Below are 9,044 nucleotides of genomic sequence, written 5' to 3'. Positions count from 1 at the left end.
GAGATGTGCTCCACTCTCTTCCTCCCCTCACCCCCCCCCCCCCCCCCCCCTTTTTTTACAGTAGTTCAAATCTCTGATATCAACTTAGTGCTGTAGTACAACAATACTACACTAAAATAGTCAAACTTGCAGTTTTTAAGTCTAAACTGTTCTCCTGTGGTTTGAGAATGAAAATGTGGCACGTCAAACAGGACATGAGGTCATCCAAATTAAACTTCATCCAAACAATTGATCCCATCCCTGTAAACACAATAGACACGGTAAATCCAAATGGATTTACCTCATCTTGGATTATATGTTAGCACAATACAGAATATATGTGATTACTCAATGACTGGCATAAAATGGAGCTAAAACCAATGCAAATCAATATTGGTAGGCAAACGGAAATTCTGCATGATTCAGAGGTTCCCTTTAATGTGCACATTTGAACTTTTTGATTTTTGAAGGAAAGATTTCTTCTAGTCTTGAATATTTACAGAGTACTTCCACTGCATAGTAAACTGCCTTTCATGGTATTTGTATAGCAGTGTGGTGTTACGTATACTTGCATAACTACAGTATCACTTTGCCAGAATGCATTCGAGGCGTAATGCTGAAATACCACTTTCAATGGCAAATGGAGACAAGAATATAAAGCCTACACACACTGAGTGGGCTTTCTTTAAAGATTTAATGGAACACTTTTTCAAAATGCATGAAGTGATAAAGCTCCATTGAATTCAGTGGACGGAGGATCTCACTACATCTCTGTGAAACACTGATGGAATTTATGAACACTTTGGATCTAATCTAGACATTAATTTTGTGTAAATAACTGGAAGACACTTCTACTTTTTGCTGGTGTGAGAGGAGAATCAAGCTAACTCTTTCAAGATTTTTAAAGTTTTAAGACCTTTAAAATTTGACGTTCTTCCTGTCTTGTCAATCTCTGCCTCTTACCTATTTCCCTATGAATGTTTTTCAGGCACTGGAAAGCTCAATGTGGTGGGTTGGAATTTCTTTTCTGTTCTGCCCTGTGAGGCACAGGGCGAGAAATAGAACAAAAGCTCAGACTCATCAACTGACATCTTTGTTTTAATTGTGAGCTGTGCAGGATGATGAAGAGCTCAAAATGAGGCTTCCAGCTTTTGTCATGAATCTGCTGAGACTGCAGATCTGCCGGGACACATTTGATAGCATCGTCTTGCAAACCCTGACATGATAAAATGCATTGCAAGACAGCTAATCACTAAAATTTAAGACAAATATGGGGTTTCTGAAATAGTTTGAGGGTAAAGAAAGAAGTGGAGGGCTGTCATATCAAGGTCCTCTATGCCCCTACATTTATATAAAACCTATCGTTGCTGCAATTGTTTTTTTACCTGGACAGTAGTATCTGAAAGCCTTTCAGGCTTGAAAGGTTAAGTATATTAACCTTGTTAGTGAGACACCTGAAGACATAGTAACCTGGATTCTATCTTTCACTTCTTAGCAAGTCTCTGATCTTGGCAGTGACATTATGCAACATAAGTTAGAGCTTATTCCTTTTACCAAATAGGATTCAGCTCCTTCAACAGAAGCACCATTTGGAGGCCCCTTCTGTTTTGCACTAAAACCCAACTACGCGCACAACTCTAACAGAAGCCACACCTGGCTTTATTTCTGCCATGACCAGCATGCCCACACAACACCCTAATTACATCAGGTTGGCCCATACATAAAAAGTTTAGAGTTAGTCTGCCATGCACCCAGGGTTCCACAACATCCCTACAGCAAACTGCTCTCCGCATGGAATACTTACAAAAATCCCTACTGTATTTCCCTTAGTTGGAAAACATTTGACATCCTCCTGAAATTTCTACCCTTGTAGAATACATAAATACATTATTTAGATACTTTGGCCCAACAGCAGCAGCTTATTTCTGTTTCCAAAGGCAATAAAAAATAATCAGCCACCAAAATATTCAAGTCCCACAAGGTGCTGAGCACAGCCTAAGACATGTTGCATGACTATAGGTCACAATGTATTCAAGAACATTCATCCTGCTGTACTCCAAACACTGATCCCCCCCCTTCACTGTTAACATTTGTATTAATTGCTAAACAAACAGCAAACAATAGGCAACCCTGCATGATAAAATGGTTATGCAGACATGAACACTGCAAGATTGTCTTAAAAATGCTATCATACACAATGTGAAGAGCAGAATTATTCATTCAGATGCTAAGCATGGTCTGCATAGGCCAGTAAATGTATCCACCATTGTCATAAATATGCAAGATTGCAGAAACTCTACTCCAGGCACCACCGCTGCAACTAAAATGCTTCTCTGCCTTTCACTTATCCAAGCAACTTGGCGCACCATTTCCATTGGGTTTGGAAGGGCCCACCAGTAAATGACAGCAGCAGTTGGTAGGAGGCTCAGGATCACCCTGAAGTTCATGGTAACTGAGCAGAGCTACACTCTGGGCACATCTACATTCTTTCCAGGCCAACCTATTTCATAGGAGGCAGCTTCCTACAAACTACTGCAGCATCCTTATGTCAGTTTCTTTCCAGTACTGAAGAAGCCAATTCATCCTGGACTAGATAACGGAAAGTCTTAATTTCTGCACACTGAGCAGGTTAACTATCTGCTTGCATGGTACCTTCTGAATTTCTGAAAAGTCTCTAGATCACAAATGGTATCGCACAAGGTCCCAGTGCTGTCTTGCAAAGAACAGTCCCTAAAGTTATCGTGGCAATCTGTGCCAACAGGATTGTGTAGAGAGATCCAAAATGGTAAAGGCACATGCTAATGCTTTTCCTTATTAGATCTTTATTTTTCATAAGCAATTCTAGAAACTTCAGATATAATCAACTGGTCTGGTACTCACTGAAAGAAGCTTCATAGAATGGTTTGGGTTGGAAGGGACCCTTAAAGATCACCTATAGTATAACCCCTCTGCCATTGGCAGGCACATCTTTCAATGGATCAGTTTCCTCAAAGTCCTACCCAACCCAGCTTTGAACACTTCTAACGATGGTGTATCCACAACTTCTCTGAACTAACTGTTCCAGTGTATCATCACCCTCGTGAAAAAATGCCTTCCTTATATTGAGTCTAAATCTACCTTCTTTCAGTTTAGACTCATTGCCCCAGACTGTCACTACAGACCATGGTAAAAAAAAAAATAAATCAATCTTTTTCTGTCTTTCTTATAAGCCCCCTTAATATATTGAAAGGGCGCAATAAGGTCTCCACAGAGCTGTCTTCTCCAGGCTGAACAACCACAACTCTCCCAACCTTTCCTCACAAGAGTGGTGTTTCAGCCCTCTGATTATTTTTGTGGTGCTCCTCTGGTGAGTCATTGAACAAGTCGATGTCTTTCCTATACAGGGGACCCCAGAACCAGATGCAGTTCAGTCCTGGGGTAAGGCAGGGAGTGTTATGAGAGCCGAGGGAGAGAATTACCTCCCTGACCTGCTGGTCATGCTCCTTTTATTTTACTCTTCGTTTATTCATTAAAGCATGGAACAGAAACGTGACATCCTGCATGTTCCTTAATCAGAGCAAGCTTGAAATGGAAGAATGACCTCACTGGCTTTTTTTTATCAATACACTTTTTACTTCTTCAATATGCTCCTTCTCTCAGAACTGCTTTATGCTTTGGAGTGAAGTATGACAATTCATGAGCATGCCATGCACCACTACATGCAAGACTACATACCTTTTTAAGATAGGAAAACCACAGCCTCCCAGCTTCAAGACTACACTGCTAAGGTTGCATGTGGTTCACAGATAGAAGATGCACGTGTTCAAAGCTGATCCCTGAGGAACTTCAACAAGTAGAAGCTGGCTGTCCAAAAATATTTTTTTACCACAACAGTTACAGATTGACACTACAAGTCCTCCACTCCTGTGTGAGATTTGCTCATCTGGATAACACAAGTCCTCACATAATAGCGCACATGTATACAAGCAACAACAACACATTAATTCAAGGACTGCAAGTGTTCCTGGCCTGTACACATCTTACAAGTTCTTTTTGGTCACCAAAATGCCTTTGAAATAAGGAGGGAGAGGAAAGAGACAACATGAGATCCATGAAATGGAAAGACAGGTCTGCATGACAGGGTCTCTTAGAAAGCCATGCTGTAAGAGTATAAAACCTCCTTCATCAGCAAAATGATATATACTGATAATTTCCTTGTTGGTTACTTCCATCACACACAAGGCAACAGAATTTCATTCCTTTCTCTTGTTCCAATGTAAAACTGACCATTTTTTTCTCCCTTTGCTTTCAGGGTTCAAACTCAGAGAGCATGTCAAGTTGAGAGGCATTGACAAAATGCTGGAGCAACGAGAAAGTTCTCCTAGCTTAGAGTATCATTTACTGAGACAGATTTATCTCAGCTGGTGGCCCTATTACTTTCCATGAAGTCAAACTCCTCTGCTTACAGGTTTATTACACTCCCTTGGCCTTTGGGGACCAACTGAAAACTTGCATATTTTCCCATGTTATCAGGAGACTAGGACTCTAAACGGTCGCCAGCACAAGTGAGGAAAGGTTGGATGGGCTTTATTCCTTTGCAGAATACACATAATATAGCAGCCTTCTTCCTCTGCCTTTGAAGTATCTGACAACACAAGGAAGACAATGAAAGAGCTGAAGACCAGTTAACCTCCCTTTTGGCTACAGTTACAGCCAAGAGAGCAACATCTAACCACAGTTCAAATAGGCTTCTTTCCTGTAATGGATCTCGTACTTCCAACCAATCACTGGTTCTTAGGGACTAGGAGCAGATCAAATGTCTGTCTAGCTAGGGACAATCAGAAGCCTTTAGAATGCAGGAAAACACTCCACTCCCTAGGATCCAATCCTCTTTCTGGTTGAAGTGGAGGAACAATTCCACATAACCAGGACTCTTGCATGTAAAGCATTGGATTCTGTCTCCAATTAGAGACAGAACACTGAACTCGTTGGATCTCAAATCTGATCCAACCTGGCAACTCCTACATCCTTGCATGGCCTAACCAGCTCCCAGTCATAGATATAGACTACTTTATCTACAGCATATAGCTGAGACTGTGCCTTTGGGAATGATAGATGCTGGACTGCCCTGGTACTGGAAACCTCTGCACTCCTGCTAGCCAAAATTCTCCTTGTGAAGAGACTAAAACCATCTCTTGCTATCACTACCAAGAGTGATAAGAATAAAGCAGGATTCTCAGGCTCTTGGTACTGAAAGCAACAATAGAGTAAAGAAATCAAAACAGAAGCTGAAATGAAACAGAAGATCAGGGAGTAGAATGAGTAATAGATTTGTGTGATGTGTGTTGTTAAATAAGCACCTAGAGTTTTTGTACACATGGATCTATCCCATCTACACTCCACCCTCACTACAATTGGGCTGTGAAAATAAATTCATCATTGCCCACAGACATTTAACTACTTATACTGTGCCTTTTCTGCTTGGCAAGGAAGCACTATCTTTAGCTAAAAGCCAGAGGTAAAGCTGTCTGGATTCCCTTTACAGACTAAGAAATCTGCATTGCCTGCCTTTGATTAGGAATACCTCAGAATATTTCTGGATCATTGTTCTTCTGCCATTGCTGAGCCAAAGCAGAAGCACGGAGGCTGACCTCAAAGAGAACTCAGTTCAGGGGCTGCTACTTCTGTCACATTAATTATCTAATTTTGACAGATGTTTCACTTTAGCATCTGGTGGCCTGATAAGGACTAGCAAACAGAGAAACTCAGAGAGGAACTGGCATATACCAATTTCTACAGAATCAGTCTTCCTGCAGACAGTTGATCTATGAACACAGCCAGATGGCAAGTGTGCGCAAACACTTGGCTTACTTTTTAATCTTAGCAGCCAGCTGTGCATCTTCCTACTGACTCTGCATTTCCCAGTGACTTGCAAAATGCCTGCTTTTGGAGAAAGCCTCCATATAAAGGCCTACTGTAAAAGCATTTATTGTTTAAGAGTCTAAGTCCAGATAAAGTAAGTCATAAACTTTGTCCCTTTTGGGAATCATCCCTTAGCAAAAGGTTTCTCTAATGTTTAAACCAACCCTCTGCATGGATGTGTACCTCACTCAGTTTTTCTGTACTCCTGCAGCATACAAGAAATCTAACATACAATGCAAAAAACAAGTGCAAAACAAAACTACACATGTGCTAAAGACCAGAGGCACCTACTGCATGATACATGCTTGTTAGCAGAAGGCAAGTTCACCTGTGATATGACTGAGTGTTCTTGATATGATTTGCCTGTGACATTCACAGACCAATGTGGCATGCTGCAGTCAGCTGCAGAGCCCTTAAAATCAGTTGTACCCAGCTGCGTATAGTAAGTCTTTACATCATATTTCCTTACTTTAGATTTGCTTCCCTCTTGAATGTCATTTTTATATTTATTTTATTAAATATTTTAGTTCCTTGAGTCTCTTTTTATTCGTGTTAACAGAGCAATTGGAGCAGGGTCTGGGCACTGGGCTCTGGTCTTCTCTCTGCCACTGACCTTTCAACAGTCACTGGGCAAGTTATTTAATCTTTGGGCCTAGTGAAGCCTTATGGTCCTTTATGCACTTCTGCCAAAACCACAGTGACATGAAGTAGATGTGAGTTCTGTTTGCTGTGAGGCTTCTGTAAAAAGCTAGGCTCATATAAAGAAAAATGGGTTCCTACTCCACAGTAGCTAGGACATGTTATTGGGTTCTGTGACCAGATCTTCCCTGACAGCACCATTGATGACTTTACATTTGACACCATAATTAAGCATTGCAGGAAAAAAAAAAAAAAGCTGATATTGTTCAGAGGATTTCCGACATTCCACCCTTTGGAAGTTCCTCCTCTATAGGGAAGGATGGTATCATGTCGCACTAGCCAGTGTCTGAAAACAGAAGCCTGCTTACTCTCATCAGTAGAGAAGGTATGCCCCCCAAACCTGTTGGGGCTTGAATGAAATGGATGTAAGGAAAGTAGGGGGAAGCACAGCCCACTGATTGCAGTGTTGTTCTGCCCAGCTGAGAAGAGGGATAGGCTTCCTTTCCTCTCACAATGATCTGGTAACTTTGTAAGTCTCAGCTGACCTCTCTGCTCTTTGATAAGTGTTACCATCCTTCCTCTCCCAAAAAAGATTAAGAGAAATGAGCTCACAATTTTTCATTGTTTGCTTCAATATCCTGCCTTTCCTCTCCTTTCTTTCAATTACTGCTTTTCTAATTCCTCTCAAAACCTTTTTTTCTTTTACCCGACAAAAATCATTCTCTTGCCACACTAGTCATCACTTTTTACACTACAGTCTTGTCACTCAGGACAACAGGAGTGTTGCTTTTCATGCAAACTCTTCCAGTCATGTTTTAACATCAAATACCTGGCAGAGGATCTGGGAGAGCAAGAAGGTGCAAAAGCCTGGAAGGTAGAAAAACACACCTAAATTACATCATAAGCATGATGGAACAAACAGAACAATATGGTAGATTTGGTCAACCTTCACTACACCTTAGAGACTGACAGAAGTGTGCACATGCCTTTGTGTGACTAGTACTGTATGCCTATATAACGTGCCTATGTGCATGTGTGAGCTGAAGGATGAGCAGGGGAATGGAATGTGTGAGCTGAAGGATGAGCAGATGGTATGGAATACCCCTTTGGCTAGTTTGGGTCACCTGTCCTGGGTCTGTCCCTTCCCAGCTCTTACTGCACCCCCAGCCTGCCTGTTGGCAGGACAGAGCAAAAGGCTGAGATGTCCTTGGCTTGGTATAAGCACTGCTCTGCAACAATTGAAACATCGGAGTGTTATCAGCACTCTTCTCATCCTAAGCCAAAACACAGCATTCCACCAGCTACTAGGAAGAAAATTAATTCTGTTCTAACTGAAACCAGGACATCCTCAAGTGCAACATAAATGCTTTCTAGACACCATTTAAGCTTCAATCATTTTTGACCTTGAAAAAAGACATCCTACTAACAGGTTAATATAAGAGTAAAGTTACCCACCAGTATTTACATAACAAGGATTTAAAGAGGTGCCTTTGGTGTACAAAGACTTTGGGTAGTCTAAACAACACATAAGCAAATTGTAGAATGACATGAGTTGAATACACATGAACAATTGTTTTTCTGATGAGGTTTCACATCCTGATGGCATTCACAAGACTTCAGCAACTAAAGTATTGTAAACTTCACTAATATTAAAAATGAGTTATGTTCTCAGTCATTATTTCTTCTCTGCAAAACTTACTTGAAAACAGATGAAGATAACAATCACTGTGTGCTGGCAAAAAGCCAAGAGTCCCCAGGTGTTTAACATAACTGACAGGCAACTTTTCTGTGTCATCCCTGCTTGGCACCAGGGATTATCACAACACTAAAATAATGATCACAGAGAAATAACAGAATGCATGCACCAGGCATATGCCTGCAGATATATGTGCAAACACAATCCATAGACATCAAAAGGAGCATCCATCCTCCAGTTTGTACAAGGCCTTTCATCTTCTTCTGCCACATTCACTTGTCTCAAAAAGGACTAGCAGAGCTAACAGCCTCTGCAACACTTCAGAGTACCAAGTCCTGTCAAGGGTAACATTTAAGAGATAGCAGTTGCTGCCATGGCTGCAAACTTTGTTTTCCTCAATACTGATCTCAAATAACATTGAGGCTCAGTCATCCTCTTAACAAATCGCTATCTGATCCTGTGTCTGACAGCATTCCATAGGCAGTTCCAATTCTTTCCAGATCAAAGTTCTAGCTTTTCATGGCAGAAGGCAACCTGATACTCTGGCCTAGCTCCAGCTTATACAGGACTGCCAGGCAAGGGGAAGGCCTCAGCAATGGGACATTTTGTGTCAGCACCTGTCTGAAAGTGCTCTGTTACAGAAGAGGTGGAAAAATCTACTGTCACTTCACCATAGCCAGTTCTTTAATCACATCTCCTATTTAGTACCTGCTTCATCATGCACTACACCTTACAGCATGACTTGTTATGTGTTATTTCCCACATCACTCAGCCTACCCAGTCTGGGGTCTCGAGGTGACATCAATGGAAATTCCAAGACTGGTGCAAG

The sequence above is a fragment of the Anas platyrhynchos genome, chromosome 20, assembly GCF_047663525.1.
Source record: "Anas platyrhynchos isolate ZD024472 breed Pekin duck chromosome 20, IASCAAS_PekinDuck_T2T, whole genome shotgun sequence".
In the NCBI taxonomy this organism is placed as follows: domain Eukaryota; kingdom Metazoa; phylum Chordata; class Aves; order Anseriformes; family Anatidae; genus Anas; species Anas platyrhynchos.
Note: the sequence above shows the minus strand (reverse complement) of the source record.